The 21645-nt window shown below is 37.7% G+C and overlaps 1 pseudogene; it reads right to left on the bottom strand.

The window, feature by feature from the left end:
- Positions 1-31: 31 nt before the first annotated feature.
- LOC148549800 (uncharacterized) lies at positions 32-21000 on the bottom strand (annotated as a pseudogene).
- Between the last annotated feature and the right edge of the window lie 645 nt (positions 21001-21645).

Raw genomic sequence — 21645 nt, 5'->3', positions numbered from 1 at the left:
GCAGCGGCGACGGCAACCACCGAATCGGCGCTCACGGAACGACAACGGCGGAAGAAGATCCCCCTTCGCGCATCCCCCTCTCTGTGCGCGAGAATGCGAAGGTGGCCGCGCGGCTCCTCTGCAACGACGGCGGCCACTCCCCCTTTTGGCACGGCGGCAACCAGGGACTGGGTGTGGCTCTCTCCTTGGTGACCTCCTCTCTCTCGCCTGAGTTCTGACCCGCGACGGCGTCGTCTTCAACGGGCAGCAGCGGAGTTGGGAGAAGCAGCGGCGACAGCAGCGCCGTCCTCCACCCCGCGCGTGTGCTCTCGGTTCGTGGGTCACCAAGGACGGCGACGCGGCTCGAAGCCCCAGGGACGACAGCGACGAGGCGCGAGTTAGGCCCCTCTTCGACGCCTCTTCTCCGTGACGGTGGTAGCAGCGGAAATGGGCTCGACTGCGAGGCGTGGTGGCACGGAGGCGTGGCAGCAGACGTGATCGACCGTGGCGGCAGCAACTCCTTCCCCTGGCCGGCGCACTTTCCTCCCTTCTTTTCCCCATTTCTGTTTTCCCTTTCTGCTTGCCTTTCTTTCTGGTTCCACCGTGGGTTTGGGTGATAGGAGGGAAAGGGATAGTGACGGCTAAGGGTTAGGGACTAGGGTTTCACTTTTGAAACTTAGGGTTAAGGACGTGGGCATTTTAGTAATTTCACTTAAAAATAGGGTAATGTAGTAATTGAAACCCAATTAAAATCCAACACTAATTATATATAGAAAATACTATTTGCTCACCAATTTCACAAATTATTTTCAATAAAATATCCAAATCAAATAATTAGGAGTAATATAATTAAATCCCTTATTTTCCAAAGTAGCAGTATTAATATTGAAAATATTACTTATTTAATTCAAATCATATAGAAATCCTTATTATTTCACAACTACCAACTTTATACTCTGAATATAGAAAATAATCCAATAATTGTGAAATTGGATAATAATCATAACTTATCTCAAATCTCATAAATCAAAACTTGCCTTAATTATCTTTAATAAAGTGATTTCCGAAATTAAGGCTATAAATAACTGTATGATTTGAGACTTGATCATAATAAGACTTTTTAAAGATTCTAGGTCTTACACTCTCTCTTTTCCCTTTCCATTTAGCTCCCTCACTCCAACTCCCTGTCTCTCTTTTCTTTCTTTTATTTTTTTACTGCTGTTGTGTAGTGTGTGCTTGATTAGGAAGAAAATGAAAAGGAAAAAGGGGAAAGGCGGCTAGTTTAGGGAAATTAGGGTTAGGGTCTCAATTAGGGTTTTGTATAATTGGATTTAGGGATAATTCGTTGATTTTATAAAATTAGGAGGTTAAAGTAATAATTTGAAATCAAATTTAATCCAATAATAATAATATTTGTAAAAATACTATTTAATTATTAACTTAATTTACTTTCAAGTAAATATTCTAATTCAATAATTAAATATAATCAAATTAATTTCCTTTAAAATCATAAAATAGAGTTCAGAATCTAATTATTCAAATTAAATCATTTATCTGAAATCGTCATTATTTTTCAATTACTCAAGCTTTCAAATCAATAATAAAAAAAATGTTCAATCAATATATAAATTTCTAAAATTAATATCATGAATAAATAAAATAAATCATAATTAATTTATTATTTAATTTCTAAAAATTTGGGGTCTTACACTCACTTGTCCATATTATAGTTTAGAATAAATTAAAATTGAACAAAAAAAATCACTCTATCTTCTATCCAATTTTTTGATGTAATAAAAAAAAATTTTACTCAATCTTATTTGTTTACACCATAATTTTATCACAAAATTAAAAAAAAGGCTTTTTCATAAACTCATTTTTCTGTAACAATTATAATAATTAAAAAAATATTTATACATCTTATATTAAGTTACAAATAAAAAATTCTAAATCTATTGACATAAAAAATAATCTACTAATTAAATAAATAAAATTAATATATATAAAATTAAATTAAATATTCTAATATTTTAAAATGTAGATTAATAATTATTAAATAATACTTATACTTCTCGTATCAATGACATCTAAAGCACATGTTACGTCCTCAACCAAAATAGTTGCTACAAAAACAAACAATAATATTTAATCCGAATTGGATATTTGGAGAAACTATTTTAACCTCTCTTGATTGTTAGGAAAATTGAACCTGATTTGTTTAGTTATAAATCTTAAAAATTACTTAACCACTAACTAGCATATACGGATAAAATAATTCAATGGCCAACAATAAAATTTTAAGATTGAAGTATTATTTTTGTTTTCAATATTAAAAAAAAGTCTTAAAATTATTCTTAACATTTAAATCATTTTATTTTAAAATTATTTTAATGTTGTCCTATTGTTAGTAATATGTTAATAGAATTGATGGTGGGACAAAATTGAAATAATTTTATTTAAAACATTAGAAACTTAAATAGGACAACGTTGAGAACAAAAATGATATATTACTCTTAGAAGAATTATTAAATCAAGTAAAATGATAATGAATTTTAACGGAATAAATTACATTACGAATTTTCGATTTTTACTCATACTTCTAGAATGACTAATATATATACTTTCGGAAAAGAAAAAAAGCATGTAAATATATAATAAAGTATAAATTATATCTTTTTATCTTTAGTATATCGAACTTTTTTAATGTTTAATTTAATTAAATTTTATTTTTAATTTTTTAATAAATTTATTTTTTTCAATCATTTCAATTTTGCTCTTAATAAAAAATAAATTTACTTAGAATGAAAATAATGTGATTAAGAATAAAATTAAAAAAATAAATTTATTTAAAATAAAAGAAATGTGATAATAAATAATTTACTTAGATGCAATTAAAAAAAGTTGAATAATTATCTATCATAACAATTTGATACTATTAAAAGATCAAATTAAAAAAATTCAAATTCATTTAAAAATTAAAAATAAAGTTTAACTAAATTAAACATTAAAGAATTTTGGTACATTAGAGACAACAATGTATATTTATACTTTTTTGTATATGTATTATGCTCTTTTTTTTTTCTTTTCTGCAAGTTTATATACTAGTCATTCTACAAACATTTCATGATGAGTAAAAATCATTAAGAGTAAAATTGAAAAAAAATATTTTTAATGAAAATAATGTGATAAAGTATAATTTATTTAGATGTGATTAAAAAATAATTGAATAACTACATACCGTAAAAATTGATATTATTGAAGAATAAAACCAAAATTTATTTTTAAGTTAAAAATAAACTTTATTTAAATTAAACATTAAAAAAGTTTGATACATTAGAGACAAAAAGGTATCATTTATACTTTATTATATATGTATTATACTCATTTTTTTCGGGAAGTTTATCTACTAACATTCTAGAAACATTCTATGATGAATAAAAATTTTAAATTTGTAATGCAATTCATTCCGTTAGAATTTACTTTTCATTTTGCTTGATTTGGTAATTCTTCTAAGAGTAATAATGTATTATTTTTGTCTCCAACATTTTCGTCCTGTTTAAATTCCTAACGTTTTAAAATTGTCTCAATTTTTTCTCGTCGTCAATTTTGTTAACTGTAACACCCTACCACACAGAGTCTTATGCTTAAGTCATAAAACAGAGGTGGCGAGCTATTACGACCTCTAAAAATGAACTTTAGTACGTATAGTATTGCAAAAATGTTTATAACTAGGAGCCTTTTGAAGAAGAGTGGGTAAATCAAAACCGTTAAATCAAAAAGTGTAACACTCCGATCGATAATGTAAACGAACAGACAAGGAGTAAGTTAAGGCCAAGAAATATACAAAAGAGTGCCAAGTTACATATATCAAGACTCGGGACTCGGCTTGCGAAGATAACCGGTCTGGGCATACAGGTATACATACATATATAGTAAGGAAGCCCCAAAAGAACCCGGCAGACAAAATACAAAACCTGTTTCTCCGAAATAACCTCTAAGAGGAGTAATTACAAAATACATATACAGTGGAGAATATAAGTATCTAAACAAGTATATAATGACCAAAATAAAATACCAAAATACAAGGATCTCCGCCAAAAGAAAGTCTCCAGCATGCCTCAGCGAGGAGCCTCACGCCCTGCATCTGAAAACCACAAAATCCATAGTTCTCAGCATGGTAACCGTGCCCAAATATCTAACATGTAATGTCCAGAGAAAGCCAAAGGTAATCCTAGAACTTCCAGATTATAATCAAAGCATATAAATACCACTAAACCATGAGAAATGTAAAAGTAGGCAACTAACTTAAGGATCTTCATTCTAACTAAATATCCCTTTTCCAAATCCTGCAAACCTCCCAACCACCAACAGAGATTGAAAATGCAAACACAAGTATATCAAACGAAGAGATGCACAAGTAGGAAGCAAATAAAATAATTAGGTAATTAGCAAGTAATAATGCAGTCAATTAGGCAATCCAAACAATTCACATATAATGCATATGATGCATGCCTGTCCTAGTGGCTGATGAGTCTCATCTGTCGGTTATAAAGCCAGCTCGACAAGTCCTGGTAGCAAACCATTGGACTGTCCCTCTGTCGTGCATCCCCAACTTGAGTTATCTTGTAACATAAACATAATATATAATCCAACACCCATACTGGTGTATATTTACAGGGGCGAGCTCATCCGGGACTTTCACAGTGCCCGGCCACACTTACGACATAGGGTCAGCAAAGTATTAAGTCTCCACCTGGAGCACGTGGTGGCTAGCCACTGCTTTCACCCAGGAAAACTCGTGTCTCAGATAGGTGGAGTGCAAACAATCATAATATCGACAATTCAATTCAGCATATATGCAGTTAATCACAGCCATACAGTAATATTCATCTCAGCCATCCGGCTATCATCATAAACAACACCCCACCATCCTCCTCAACAACTCATATCATCATTTTTCATCATAATTCATCATAATATCCTCATTCTTTACCCATAAGTTACCCTCTTCCCTAGATTATTCTCATCTGTAGACATTTTACATCAAATTAAGGCTTAAAGGATAAAATTGGGGGTTTATAAGTGAGAAATAACATTTCAGAAGGTTACGAGCTTGTTGGAAAGGTGAAAGACTTGAAAACAAAAGCTTTAGAAAAGAACTGGGTTGTGTGCGTACGCACAGGGGTGTGCGTGCGCACGCCCAGGAGCATGTTTAAACGTGTGCGTACGCACAGGTCTGTGCGTACGCACAGAAAGCAAAATCTTCAGGGTGAGGCGTGCGCACAACGTGTGCTAGCGCCGCCACTAGTGTGCCATTCTCAACGTGTGCGTGCTCACAGGTCTGTGCGTACGCACATCTCAAAATCCTTCATTGGTTGTGGGTGCGCACAGGACGTGCTAGCGCTGCCACTAGTAGCCCTGTCTACGCGTGTGCGTACGCACAAGGCTGTGCGTGCGCACACGACCAAATTCTCGCGGAGTGTGCATGCACACAGGGCTGTGCGTGCGCACACAAACCAGAAATCACAAATTCTGCAGAAGTTGCAGAATTCAGATTTTTAACCCAAACTTCCAACGATCATATCTCCTTCCACAAAATTTGGATTTCCACCAGATTTGAACCATTTTAAAGCTTATCAAAATTATCTTTCATTTGATATAAAAAATCATTAAGTTTCGAAAACAATAGCTCAAGATATGATCCGTGGAAGTTCATCAAATTTTCATTTTTACCAAAAACTCATAAACTCCTAATTTCAAAACATACACTTACCAAACTCATTTAAAACCTACCAAAACTCATCCTTCCAACATCAATCATTGCCAATGGCTCATACAATCATCAACCCACCAATTCCACCATATTTAGCCAAATCTCAATTCAACAAATCTCCTATCACAATCAACATTTCATATCTCAATCTCCGAATAAATATTCAATTCATCAATCACCATATATAAATATATATATATACACATATCATCATCAAACTTCAATCATGCTCATCATCAAGATCCCCAACTTTATCATCAATCCAACATATTAAATCCATATAACATACAACAATACATGCTTTATCAACCCATACAACCACTCACAATCATTTCCACCATCATTCATACATTTTCAATTCAATCCAAATTAACTAACAATCACATCAACAATTCCAAAGCCCTATCCTAGGTTCACTGATAAACCCCTATTTTATGATTCATCTTGTGCTCAATTGAGTATTTTTATCAATTCTTCACCCACTTATTCATGTAAATTGCATGGTTTTGCTATTCCTTCCTTATTTTATGATATATGTGAAAACATATTTCCTATGCTTTAAAAATATTAAATTTAATTATCCTTTATTACCATTCGATGCCGTGATTTGTGTGTTAAGTATTTTTAGGCTACATAGGGCAGGAATGGCTTAGAAGACAGAAAGGAAACATACAAAAATGGAAGGAAAGCACAAAAATGGAGTTTTGAAGAAAAGGGCAGCGACGCGGACGCGTGCTTAGCGCGAAATGGCAGCGACGCGTACGCGTGACTGACGCGTACACGTGACAAGGAAAAACTCCAGATGACGCGAACGCGTGACCCACGCGCACGCGTGACAGGCGCCACGTGCAGGAATCTGCAGAAAACGCCCTCAGCGATTTCTGGGCCCCTTTTTGGCCCAGATCCAAGTCTAGAAACACATATTAGAGGCTATAAAGTGGGGAATCCATCCATTCAGAGATACATCATATAGAGACAACATATAGAGACAACATACATTATACACAATTTTAGGATTAGATGTAGTTTTAGAGAGAGAGGTTCTCTCCTCTCTCTTAGAATTAGGATTTAGGATTTCTATTATGTTTAGGCTACTTATCTTCAATTACAGGTTCAATGTTCCCTTAATTTATTTTCTACTGTTATTTATTCTATTACTTTAATTGTTATTTATCTTTCCAAATTGGTTTATGAACTTTTCTATGTTAGGATTGATATTTTTATATAAATTGAGGTATTTCAGATATAAGATCGTTTTATTCTATTTATGTTATTAATGCTTTTGATTTATCCAAATTATTTTCATTCGAGTAGATTTTCTTCCCTTTTGGCTTTGGTTGATTAATTGGTGATACTTGAGTTATCAAACTCAGCTGTTGATTGAAAATTGGGATAGTTGATTGATTTGGATCCCTCTAAAGCTAGTCTTCCCACAGGAGTTGACTAGGACTTGAGGAATCAAATTAATTAGTCCACTTGACTTTTCTTTATTTAGTAAGGGTTGACTAAGTGGGAGCAGAATCCAATTCTCATCACACCTGATAAGGATAACTAGGATAGGATTTCCAGTTCTCATACCTTGCCAAGATATTTTCTAATTATTAATTTATTTTTCTCGTCATTTAAATTACCTGTTCCTTATTTCAAAAAACCCAAAAACATACCCTTTTTCTATAACCAATAATAAATCATACTTCCCTACAATTCCTTGAGAGATGACCCGAGGTTTAAATACTTCGGTTTATTATTTTTATTGGATTTGCTTAAGTGACAACCAGAACTTTTGTATGAAAGGATTCTTTGCTGGTTTAGAAACTATACCTACAACGTGATTATATTTTTATGAATTTCTTTACCGATAGAAAATCAGTTCGTCAAAAATGATAATCACGAGTCAAGTTCTCCTAGTAATGAACTTGCATCAGCAAGTGAATTCTTTGAGATTGAAGAATCTTCCCCAAGTGAATACGAAGATGATGCAGAGGTAGACTTTTCTCAACCTCCAAATTATGACTCGAGTGATGAGGAGGATATCGAAGACTTCGATCAAGACGTGGTTGCAGATGAAGAAGATTGCAAAGAAGTGAAGGAATTAGAGCTTGCAAGACCACTGGAAACACCTATCCCAAGGCCATTACTACCCAATACAAACTTCAAGTGGGTAAAATCCTTAGCCTTTATCTTTACTTTTCCACTTGAATATGGTTTGCTTGAAACAGATGGCCAGCTTAGAGCTCTTTGCGGCTTTAAGAGTAAGAGAAAAATGGCTCGTACTCAGAGCTGGTATGCAAGATTCAATGAGGTTTCACACTTCAATTTGAAGTGCAAGGATTGGTATCAAGTTCGATTGCATGGGTCTCAGAAGATGTTTGGTCATCTTGGTGAGAATACAACTTCCAAACCGCCCGGCTGGAAAAATATAGATCGAGACAAAGGCGGGTGCAAAAGCAAGGTTTGGGATCCTGAAATCTATTCCGACATTCAACACCCCGGGAGCCTGCAAACCTGTTTGAATTTTCTCAAGGGCTTTACATGCCTAGTTTGGGACCCCCGAAGCTGTTGGCATTCCAAACATTGGTGAAAATTTTTGGATGAGTTCAAGCGCAAGCCACCATAACAGGGAGCTCAGCAAATGTCCAACTTAAGGACTTTAACTAAAAGTGCTAGGTGGGAGACAACCCACCATGGTATGATCGTTCCTTTTTCAATTTTAATTTTATTTTGTTTTGTTTGTTTTTAAGTTTTCTTTTTTATTGAACCTGGAATTATTCATAAAACCCACATTAGCATTGCATTTCGCATCCTGCATAAAAAAAAAAGAGAAGAGAGGCACACGACGCGCCAGTCACTAGCCTACGTTTTCACACCACATTACATTTTAGATACAGGAAACCGAAACCATACCTTGGCCGATTCCCGTTTAACCCGGAACACTCTCAAATTCACTTTTCGTCAACTTCAAATGTCTCAATGCTTTACCAGCAGATTCCTAATCACAAGCTCCACTCCAAGGCTTGCCAAAATCACCAATCAAGCTCCAATATACACATATATAATGCCTAAGCCACGACATCACATCCAAACACAATAATTCAAATCCAATACCATAAAACTCAGAATTTTTCACTAGGGCTTGAGATACTTACCAGCCCAAGGATCACGGGAAGAAGAACAAGCCTTCCCCTCAAGCTAATTTGATCCTATAACCGAAGGAGCTCACAAATTTCAACATTTTTGCTCAATAAACTCAAAATTAAGGGCTGGGAATTCGAAGAGAAAAATGTGGCTTACCTCAAGATTGCTTGTATGGGTTTTGTAGAGCTCGACGCCGTGGTCACGTGGCCGCAAATGGTGCATCAATCGGAGCTCCGGATAAAAAGAGATGATCAAAGGAAGGTGGAGATGAATAGGAGCAAGGGTTTATGTCTTCCCCCTTCTCCCTTGTGTGTGTTCAGCGTATGTGTTTGTGTTTTGGAGGGAGAGAGAGAGTGCTGAACTCTCATCATTAATGAGGTTTGGCTGGGCCTTGGGCGCAACTTGGGTCCGGTTGGCCCAGTTTGGCCCGTTCGGCCCAATCTTGGACCGATTTCTTTAAAATTGGTGTCGAAATTCTCGTCTTAAATTTCTCTACCACATTAAACCAAAAAAACCTCATTTCTCACTTTCTAGAATATATTTTAATTTATTGGTTAATTATCTACTAATTAACCGGGTTTTACATTCTACCCACCTAATTGGGAATTTTGCCCACAAAATTCGAGTTACCTGAGAATAGGTGTGGATAGTCTGCTCGCATCTCTGATTCAAGTTCCCAAGTGTGCTCTTCAACACCGGCTCGACTCCATGCCACTTTCACTAATGAAACCTCTTTTTCGTGTAACTTCTTAATACTTGTGTCATCAATCCTGACCGGAGTCACCGGCAGAGTCAAGTCTTCCTTTAACTGAACCGATTCCGATTCTAACACATGGCTAGCATCAGGAGTATACTTTCGAAGCTGCGACATGTGAAATACATCGTGCAGGTTCGAAAGGTGAGGCGGTAGAGCCATCCGATATGCCACCGGTCTAACCCTCTCAAGAACTTCAAAACGGACCGATATATCGGAGATTTAGCTTCTTCGTCTTAATTGCTCTACCTATTCCTGTTGTTGGAGTAACCTGAAGGAAAACATGGTCTCCTTCCTCAAACTCTAAAGGCTTCTGCCTCTGATCAGCGTAACTCTTCTGATGACTCTGAGCAGTGAACATCCTATCTCTGATTTTCTTAACTTGTTCTGTAGTTTCAGCTATCATCTCAGGCCCCAACAGAATTTTCTCCCCAGCTTCTTACCAGCATAGTGAATATTGGCATTTTCTCCCATACAGAGCCTCATACGGAGCCATTCTGATGCTCGCATGGTAGCTATTATTGTACGCAAACTCCACTAGCGGCATATATCGATCCCAGCTCGCCGGCTGATCCAAAACACAAGCCCTCAACATATCTTCTAGGGTTTGAATCATTCTCTTGGATTGTCCATCTGTTTGAGGATGATAAGCTGTACTTAAGCTCAAACGGGTTCCAAAAGCTCTCTGAAATGCACCCCAGAACTGTGAAGTGAAACGGGGATCTCTGTCAGAAATTATAGTCGTCGGCACACCATGAAGTCTCACAATCTCTTTGATATACAGGCGCGCTAACTCCTCAAGGGTATAGTTTATCCGAATGGGTAAAAAGTGAGCCGACTTCATCAGCCGGTCTACAATTACCCAGACAGCATCAAAACCGGTTCTAGTTCTCGGCAATCCCGACACGAAATCCATCGCAATGCTCTCCCACTTCCATTGCAGAACCTCCAAGGGTTGCAACATCCCGGAAGGTCTCTAATGTTCAATTTTCACCTTTTGACAAGTTAAGTACTTCGAGATGTATTCTGCCACATCATTCTTCATACCAGGTGACGAATGGATTTTTGACGGTTTAGAATTCACAAATGAATTCTCGTTGCAAGTATAGTTTCTAAACCAAGCAATAATCCTTTCATACAAAAGATTGTTTGTCACAAGTAACAAACCCCTAAATTTATAAACCGAAGTATTGGAACCTCGGGTCGTTCTCCCTAGGAATTGTAATGAAGTGTCTTGTTATCGGTTGTGAGTTATATTTGGGGTTTTGATATGAAGCATGAAAGATAAATGGTAAGAAAGTAAACTAATGGCTAAAAAGGTCTTGTCAAGGGTTGGTGGTCAAAGATCTCTATCCTAATCACTAACCACAATATGAGAATTGGCAAGGATTAATCTCATTAAATCATCCTCTAACTAGTAGTAAAGGAAAGTCAAATGAGCTATATCAATCCTAGTCCATAAGTCCTAACTCTCCACTAATTCAATTAGTGAGAACTAGAGTCAATGAATCCCAATCATCAATTACTTGGACATTAGTAACTCAAGAGTTCCTAAGTTACCTTTCCAAGCCAAGAACATAAAACTCTACTCTAAAATCCAACCAAGCATTTCATCAAACACTTGGAAGGCATAAAAGGAAAGCATAGTAAAATTGCAAGAAAAGTAAATCTACACTACTCAATTTGCAAGGAATTAAACAACAACAATCAAAAGGAACACAATTATTATGAATTACCTCTAATTGAATTGAAAGAAAATAGAAGGAGCAAAAGTAGATCTACAACAAAACATAAGAACAACATAAAGGAAATTACAACTAAAGAATAGAAGAAGATGAATGTAGCAACAAAGAATTGAGAGGTAGAAGGAGATGAAAGCATGAATTAAAATCTAGATCTAAGATTATTAAACTAAACCTAATCCTAATTCTAGAGAGAAGTGAGAGCTTCTCTCTCTAGAAACTAACTCTAACTACTAAAACTAAGCTAATTGGTAACTAACACATGTTTCCCTCTTCACTCCTTGGGTTAAATAGCATCAGAAATGAGTTGGATTGGGCCCACAAGGCTTTAGAATTCGTTGGCCACGTTTTGCTTTAAGTGACTAGGTGGCAGCAACGGCGCGTGCGCGTACTTTGCGCGTGCGCGCCACCATACGTGTAGCAACTATGGCAAATTTTATATCGTTTCGAAGCCCCGGATGTTAGCTTTCCAACCCAACTGGAACCGCATCAATTGGACCTCTGTAGCTCAAGTTATGGTCGTTTAAGTGCAAAGAGGTCGGCTTGACAGCTTTCCGATTCTTTCATTTCTTCATGAGTTCTCCAACTTTTCATGCTTTCTTTCTTCATTCCCTTGATCCAATCTTTGCCTCCTAAACCTTAAATCACTTAACAAACATATCAAGGCATCTAATAGAATCAAGGTGAATTAAATTTAGCTATTTTGAGTCCTAAAAAGCATGTTTTCACATTTAAGCACAATTAAAGGAGAATATACAAAACCATGCTATCTCTTGAATAAATATGGGTAAAAGGTGATAAAATCCCCAAAAATCAATACAAGATAAACCGTCAAATTGGGGTTTGTCAACCTCCCCACACTTAAACCAAGCATGTCCTCATGCTTAAACCAAGAATGAAGTAAGGGTATGGCATTTATTCAATGGAAACTAACTAAATGCAATCTACCTATATGCAACTATCTAAATGAATGCAAGTGCTGGGTCAAAATAAATCAATTCCCAAGAAACATATATGCACAAGGGCTAAGGACTAGCAAGTCTAATCCACAATTGAATTGAGTTATTAAATATTTTTACAAACTTGCATGAAGAATGATGATCATAGGTGAAAACATGTAATTGAGCATCAAACCCTCACCGGTAGTGTTTGCACTCTATTCGCTCAAGTGTTTAGGGTTGATTCACTCAATTCTCCTTTATTTCATGCTTTCCAAGATTTGTTTTTCTTCTAACAATCAACATTTATTTCATGCATGCATACAAGTATCATGAGGTCTTTTCATTGGTTGTAATGGGGCTAGGGTCAAGGTAGGATGCATATTTGGTCAAGTGAGCTTGAAATTTGAATCTTTGATAAGCTTAAACTTTCCACCTAACCTATGACATCCTATACAATTAAGTTCTAATCTAACTACCCATTTTTCACCTTTTCACATACTCATGCATTTTCTTTTCATTTCACAACACTTGTGCATTGATCTTTATTGGACTTTACTTTGGGGCATTTTGTCCCCTTTTTATTTCTTTCTCTTTTTTTTTTCTTTTTTTTCTTTCTTTTTCTATTTTTTTTTCTTTTGTTTTTCTCATTTTTTTTTCTTTCTATATACAAGAGCATCAATGCATAAGGTTTTTACATTTGATCAATACATGAGTATGTACCCAATTCTCAATATTTTCAATAACAATACAAAACTACCCTTTTATTCACCCAATGTCCCAAGGTTCCCACACTTGAATGATACTCACATACACTCTAGCCTAAGCTAATCAAAGATCCAAATAAGGACTTTTATTGTTTTTCGCTTTAAGGCTTGTAATGTGCTAAATTAAGAACAAATGGGTTAATCATAGGCTCAAATTGGCTAACAATGGATGATAAGAGGTAAGGCTATTTGGGTAAGTGAGCTAATGAAATAATGGCCTCAATCACATAAATGCATGAATACACAAAATAATGGACATAAAGAATCAAACAAATCAAAGATTACAATCATAGAAAGAGAATAATGCACACAAGAAGGAAGAATAAGTGGTTATAAGATGTAACCACACCATTAGGCTCAAATCTCACTTGCTTGTGTTCTTAGCTCAAAAATCATGTTCCACAATATATATATATAATTCAAGCAAGTTCTATGAAAAGTTTTTTTTACTCAAATCAATTGGTGCCCTATAGATAGAAATCTTGAAAATTTTCATTATTTTGACTAAGCTTATTGTGTATACATATGCAAAAATAAGAAAATGCAACAAAAATCCTAAAAGACCTAAAAAAAATGAAATGCAAAAGTATTGAGATTAGAAACTTGTCACCTAAAATCCTCGACGGTCGGACGACCTCCCCACACTTAAAAGTTTGCACCGTCCTCGGTGCATCCAAAGATGAGCAAGGGGGTACGGCGACTCTTCGGATTGCTGTGTGTTCTTTCTCTTGCTTCCAATTTTGCTTGCGGTGCATTATTTATGAAAAAACAAAAATATAACACCATAAGATGAGAGAACACAAAAACAAGGAAGCATACATTGTTGGAATGAGGTATTAATCACTAGAATTGAGTTAGTGAATTAGTGTGACATTAGGAGAATAGGGATGTGAGTTCTAAATTAGGCGCCTTTTAGAACACACATTAGCATAAAAAGTTATGTCACAAAAGAAGCATGTACATCACTCATCCTAGTGTGCTTGAGATGCTTTAAGTAAACTTGTAAGGTAAAACAAGCATTAAAGAAGCATGAGAGCATTCAAGCTAAAAGCATATGGATGCATATGATCATGAAGCACAATGCATTAAGATAAATGCTCAACATCCAATGTCAAGAGATTGCCTAATCAAAGAATAGGGTTCAAATCACATGGTGGCCAAATCATGCAATTCAAGAAGAGCTACGAGCTCGAAGGCAATTCTCATCACTTGGTATTCTTAAAAGGTAAGCATGAAAAACTCAAAACCAAGTGGCAAAAGGTAACCTCAACAATAGAATCCAACAATGATTATAAACATAATGATGTTAAGATAACATCCCTTCTTAAAACTCAGCAGCAATTAATGGTAGACAAGAATAACAATCCAACACTTACAATGAAAAAGAGAAAATGAAATGAAAACTAACTAAAACTAACTAATGAACCAACTAACTAACTAATTAACTAACTAACTAACTAATTAACTAACTAAAATAAATGGTTATCAATGGTGTTTGGGAGTGTTGGATGAGGGGTAGTAGGAGGGAAGAAGAAAGGAGAAGGAAAGAAATAGAAAGAGGAGAAGAAAAGAAGTGGATGGGAGAAAGGGTATCCACGCGTACGCACGCATGGCGCGCGCGCGTCGTTGGCTTATTTCGAGAGTGGCGCGTACGCGTCATGTGCGCGTGTGCGCAAGTGGGGTTTGTGCCAGAGGCACAACGTTGGCGCGGCGCAGGCACAACTCTCTGGAAAATGTATGGAGGTTGGAACTTCTTAATCCACGCGTACGCACGCATGGCGCGCGCACGTGGATGGTCGAAAATGCTGGAAGTGCGCGTACGCGCCATGTACGCGTACGCGTGGATGGTGCTGCGTTTTTCAAAAAAAAAATTTTTTCTATGTTTTTGCACCAATCCATGCATTCCAAACCTCCAAACAGCTACCAAAACACCATAAAACCTTATTTAACATACTTAAACTACCAAACATACTCAACTAACTAAACAAAACATGAAATTAAACTAGTTCTATCAATATGTACAAAAGAGAAAATGAAAGGATTTTACCATGGTGGGTTGTCTCCCACCTAGCACTTTTGTTTATTGTCCTTAAGTTGGACTTATGGGGAGCTCTCATCAAGGTGGCTTGTGCTTGTATTCATCTTGGAACTCCCACCAATGCTTGGTTTTCCATTGTGCCCCAAGATTCTTCATGGATTGAGCCAAGTCTTGATGGAGTTCTTCACAAGCTTGGGGCTCCCAAAGTTGATCATCTTCTTGTAATCCGGGATCCCACACTTTATTTTCACACCCGTCTTGAGGTTGATCATCATTATTAATCCAACCGGGTGGTGAGTAAGGTGAATTCTCTATATAGTGGCCAACAATCCTCCTAGACCCATCTATTTGAGCACTACTCCAACCTTTATATCTCATGTTTGATGCATCAACCATAATGAGCCTTGATTTGCAACGCCAACCACAAAACCTTTTTCGTTTACGCTTCATCCCACAAAGCCCCCTAAGTTGGCCATCCGTTTCAAGCAAACCATATTCAAGTGGGATAATAAAGCTAATAGAAATAAATTTCACCCACTCAAATGAAGGAGTAGATGGCAACCTAGGCAAAGACAACTCCAAGAGTTTTGATAAAGCGTATTCAATTCCCATCCTCCTTTTTCTAAGGATTTCCACCTCTTCACAAGACTTCTCAATTATAATCCTTTGTTCAATAATTTTATATAAACCTTTTCTCCTACTCAAGTCATAAATGGGAGGGTAAGAAAAATTTACCTCCACATTGCTTTCCATCTTGTTGGGAGAAGGTTCTTCATGCTCAAAAGATTCTTCACCACTAAGGTTTGATGCTTGATCTTCATCACCAAGGGAACTCACTTCTTGATCTATCCCATCCAAATCTTCATATGGAATATGTCTTGGAAGGTGTGCACTTTCCTCCCTAGCATCAATTTCAATCATCTTGGAGGGGTTTTCTTCAATTCTAGATTCCCATGGAGGCTCCGCATCTCTTAAGTCTTCAACCAATTCTTCCCTTTCTTCAATAATCATAGCTTCCTCCAATTGTTCCAATACAAAGCAACTTCCCTCATTCTCCACCAATCTCTCTTTTATGTTATGCTCTTCATTTGATTCCCCACATGTAGCCATGGGAGTTCCTTGAGAGTTCAAGCATTGGGATGCTAACCGGTTTACCACCTCATCCAAGGCAGCCGTGAATTGTTGCACATCCCTTTTCATTTTCTCTTGTCCTTGAACAAGAACGTCAAGGATGTCATCCATTGGAGGTTGGGGTGGATGGAAGGGTTCATCAATTTGGGGGAAGGGTTCATAGTAGGAAGGTGGTTCTTCTTGGTAGAGTTGTGGTGGTTCAATAATTTCCACTCTTTCCACTTGTTGCACAACACGCTCCATGGTTGCTTGAAGTTGATCCAATATTTCCTTGAGATGATCCCTTGACTCTTGTTCCTCTTGGATAATATGATTAGGATCATATGGCTCTTGGATTGATGGACATGAATATCCTTCCATGGGAGGTTGTGGTGGAAAGTGGTATTCATCTTGTGGTTGAAAATTTTCATACATTTGTGGTTGAAAATTTTCATACAATTGAGGTGGTTCATCTTGGTAATAACATGGAGGGGGTGGCTCTTGGAAGTGGTGATGTTGAGATGGTGGTGGCTCTATATGTGGTTCATATGGCTCATACGGTTGTTGTAATGGTGGATATGGATGAGGGTCATATGAAGGTGGTTGGTGAAAAGTGGCTTTTGAGTATGGTTGAGGGTTATGTTGAGGATATGACTCATAGGCATATGGTGGTGGTTCTTGAAAGTCACAAGGGAGTTCACCATAGCTATTAGATTGATATGCATCAAAGAATGGCTCTTCTTCATAGTGCATTGGTGGAGGTTGTTGCCAAGAGGATTGATCATTAGCATATGGCTCCTCCCACCTTTGGTTATCCCATCCTTGACACACATCTTCATTGTAGCTTCCATCACCTACAACATAGTTGTAATCACACTCATAGCCAAAATGAGAATTCATGGTGAAAAGAGAAAACAAAAATCAAAAGCTAACAGAAAATAAGGGAAACAAAATTCTACAAATAGCAAACAAAGCAAAAAAACAAGACATTCACACTATTCACATATGTACAATAACCAATAACATAACACCATTGCAATTCCCCGGCAACGGCGCCATTTTGGCGAATGGATTTTTGACGGTTTAGAATTCACAAATGAATTCTCGTTGCAAGTATAGTTTCTAAACCAAGCAATAATCCTTTCATACAAAAGATTGTTTGTCACAAGTAACAAACCCCTAAATTTATAAACCGAAGTATTGGAACCTCGGGTCGTTCTCCCTAGGAATTGTAATGAAGTGTCTTGTTATCGGTTGTGAGTTATATTTGGGGTTTTGATATGAAGCATGAAAGATAAATGGTAAGAAAGTAAACTAATGGCTAAAAAGGTCTTGGCAAGGGTTGGTGGTCAAAGATCTCTATCCTAATCACTAACCACAATATGAGAATTGGCAAGGATTAATCTCATTAAATCATCCTCTAACTAGTAGTAAAGGAAAGTCAAATGAGCTATATCAATCCTAGTCCATAAGTCCTAACTCTCCACTAATTCAATTAGTGAGAACTAGAGTCAATGAATCCCAATCATCAATTACTTGGACATTAGTAACTCAAGAGTTCCTAAGTTACCTTTCCAAGCCAAGAACATAAAACTCTACTCTAAAATCCAACCAAGCATTTCATCAAACACTTGGAAGGCATAAAAGGAAAGCATAGTAAAATTGCAAGAAAAGTAAATCTACACTACTCAATTTGCAAGGAATTAAACAACAACAATCAAAAGGAACACAATTATTATGAATTACCTCTAATTGAATTGAAAGAAAATAGAAGGAGCAAAAGTAGATCTACAACAAAACATAAGAACAACATAAAGGAAATTACAACTAAAGAATAGAAGAAGATGAATGTAGCAACAAAGAATTGAGAGGTAGAAGGAGATGAAAGCATGAATTAAAATCTAGATCTAAGATTATTAAACTAAACCTAATCCTAATTCTAGAGAGAAGTGAGAGCTTCTCTCTCTAGAAACTAACTCTAACTACTAAAACTAAGCTAATTGGTAACTAACACATGTTTCCCTCTTCACTCCTTGGGTTAAATAGCATCAGAAATGAGTTGGATTGGGCCCACAAGGCTTTAGAATTCGTTGGCCACGTTTTGCTTTAAGTGACTAGGTGGCAGCAACGGCACGTGCGCGTACTTTGCGCGTGCGCGCCACCATACGTGTAGCAACTATGGCAAATCTTATATCGTTTCGAAGCCCCGGATGTTAGCTTTCCAACCCAACTGGAACCGCATCAATTGGACCTCTGTAGCTCAAGTTATGGTCGTTTAAGTTCAAAGAGGTCGGCTTGACAGCTTTCCGGTTCTTTCATTTCTTCATGAGTTCTCCAACTTTTCATGCTTTCTTTCTTCATTCCCTTGATCCAATCTTTGCCTCCTAAACCTTAAATCACTTAACAAATATATCAAGGCATCTAATAGAATCAAGGTGAATTAAATTTAGCTATTTTGAGTCCTAAAAAGCATGTTTTCACATTTAAGCACAATTAAAGGAGAATATACAAAACCATGCTATCTCTTGAATAAATATGGGTAAAAGGTGATAAAATCCCCAAAAATCAATACAAGATAAACCGTCAAATTGGGGTTTGTCACCAGGCCACCAGAACATAGCCTTTAGATCATGGTACATCTTAGTACTCCCAGGGTGAATAGAAAATCTGCTTTTATGCGCTTCCTTTAAAATATCCTGCCGCAGAGTTCCAACATCCGGCACAATGATCCTACCCTTGAATCTCCACAATCCATCTGGATCCCATGACACTCTCCATTACTTCCCTTGCTCAATAGCAAGTAATACCTTTGGCAACACATCATCGTTCTGATGAGCCTTTAAGAATTCGGATTTAAAATCACTTGAGATTTGTAACCGACTCAAACACAGAGTTCCAGACACTTCCTGAACACCAACCTTCAGACTCTAGAAAGCTCTAAGTAACTCCTCTTCTCGGAGCATCATCCAAGAAGCATACCACGACTTTCAACTTAGCACATCCACTACAGCATTCGCTTTCTACGGATGGTAATTCAACTCAAAGTCGTAGTCTTTTAGTAACTCCATCCACCTTCTCTGTCGCATATTGAGCTCTTTCTGATCAAAGAGGTACTTCAAGCTCTTGTCATCAGAGAAAACTTGGAACTTAACTCCATAGAGGTAGTGCCTCCACACCTTTAGTGCAAACACAACCGCAACGAGTTCTAGGTCATGTGTTGGGTAATTAACTTCGTGAGGTCTCAACTGTCGTGAGGCATATACCACCACATTCCGGTGCTGCATCAACACGCACCCCAGACCCTTTAGTGAGACATCACAATACACCCCAAATGGTTTAGTCGGCTCGGGTAACACCAACACTGGCGCGGTAGTCAGCTTTTGCTTTAACGCTTGGAAGCTTTTTTCACACTCGGGAGTTCAAACAAACGGCGCGTCCTTACGGGTTAACTTGGTCAATGGAAAAGCTATCTGCGAGAAACCTTTGATGAACCTCCTATAGTATCCAGCTAAGCCCAGAAAACTTCTTATCTCCGTAACTGAGGTCGGTCGATTCCACTCCATCATTGCTTCCACCTTGGCAGGATCCACTGCTATCCCCTGTTTACTCACCACGTGACCCAGAAACTTTACCTCACTTTTCCAGAACTCGCATTTAGATAACTTGGCGTACAATTTTCTTTCCTTCAGAATTTGTAACACGGTTCGCAAGTGCTCGGCATGCTCTTCTTCGGTCTTAGAATAAATAAGTATGTCATCAATGAAGATGACAACAAACTTATCCAAGAATGGGCGGAAGATTCTGTTCATATAGTCCATAAACACTGCAGGAGTATTTGTCAACCCAAAAGACATTACAGTATACTCGTAGTGACCATAACGAGTCCTAAAAGCGGTCTTAGGGATGTCCTCATCTCTCAGCCTTATCTGGTGATATCCATATTGCAAATCAATCTTGGAGAACACTCCAGCTCCTTGTAACTGATCCATGAGATCATCAATCCTCGGCAGTGGGTACTTATTCTTTATCGTGACCTTGTTCAGTTGTCTGTAATCCACACAAAGCCGCATACTCCTGTCTTTCCTCTTCACCAATAACACCGGCACTCCCCACGGAGAGACACTAGGGCGGATAAAATGCTTGCTCATTAAGTCTTCCAACTGAGTCTTAAGCTTAGCCATTTCCAAAGGCGACATTCTGTAAGGGGCAATTGAGATTGGCCCTATTCCCGGCACCAACTCAATTGCAAACTCAACCTCTCGGCTAGGAGGGAATTCCTCTATGTCATCAGGAAACACCTCAGAAAATTCACAAACAACTGGGATTTGCTCTAAGCTCTGTTCCTCACCCGATACACTGGCCGCTAATAACATAACACCTTGACATTTCTGCCCCGAGCAATTTACTACCACATAGTTCAAGTAGCAACCATTCACCACAACCGGTCCTTTGGATCCTTCCGGTATGAAATGCAATAATTTCTCAAAACAGTTCAACAGAACACGATTCTTAGACAACCAGTCTAATCGCAAGACCAGTCATCGGCAAACAGATCAAGTCTTGAACAAAATTATGTTGTTTAACCTAAAAAGAGACTTGCGGACACCCTAACCTAGTTATCATGGCTTCGTGGGTGGCATTATACACCTTCATATCGTAACCTAACACCACAATCTTCAGTCCTAACTCACTAGCCTTCTCAAATGCAATGAATGAATGCAATGCTCTAGAATCAAACAAGGCATTTAAAATTTGACCGGCCATTTCACAGTTACCTCGAATGAGTGTCTCAGATCCCTCAGCACCCAAAGTGGAAGTAGTAAACACCCGTCCAGGCTGCTGTGCTCTCTCGGTACCCTGTTTCTACTTCTCTGGACAGTTGGAGGCTTTATGCCCTGGCTTCCCACATGAGTAGCATAAACCCCAACCGGCCTTACACGGAACACAAGGATGGTAACTCCCACATCTAGTGCAAGCGTGTTCATTCAGAGGCTGCTTCCCAAATCTTCTCCCCGAAGCATTGTTGTTGTTGTTGTTGGGCCTTCTAAAGTTATTCTGACCCTGAGTCTTCTGTGGTGGAAAACCTCCCCGCTTGAGGGGTGGACCTCTAGGAGTGAAACTCTTTCCTCGGTTCGGTGGGAATGATCCCCTCTGGCTTTCTCTCTCTGCAGCTGCCTTCTTCACACACTCTTCGGTAACTCGGCTCTTGTTTACCAACTCGGAGAAAGTCCTGATCTCCATAGGCCCTACGGAACTGTAGATGTCACTTCAGAGCCCTCCTTTATACTTGATGCATTTCCACTCTCCAAAGTCTCCCGGAGCTCCTTGACACATTCGGGAGAATCTAAACAACTCCTCAAACTTATCTGTGTACTCAGATACATACATAGTTCCCTGCTTCAGCTGCAG

The sequence above is a fragment of the Arachis ipaensis genome, chromosome B8 (genome assembly GCF_059453495.1).
Source record: "Arachis ipaensis isolate K30076 ecotype BB chromosome B8, ASM5945349v1, whole genome shotgun sequence".
Classification (NCBI taxonomy): Eukaryota; Viridiplantae; Streptophyta; class Magnoliopsida; order Fabales; family Fabaceae; genus Arachis; species Arachis ipaensis.
Note: the sequence above shows the minus strand (reverse complement) of the source record. Positions and strands in the feature narration are given on the sequence as shown.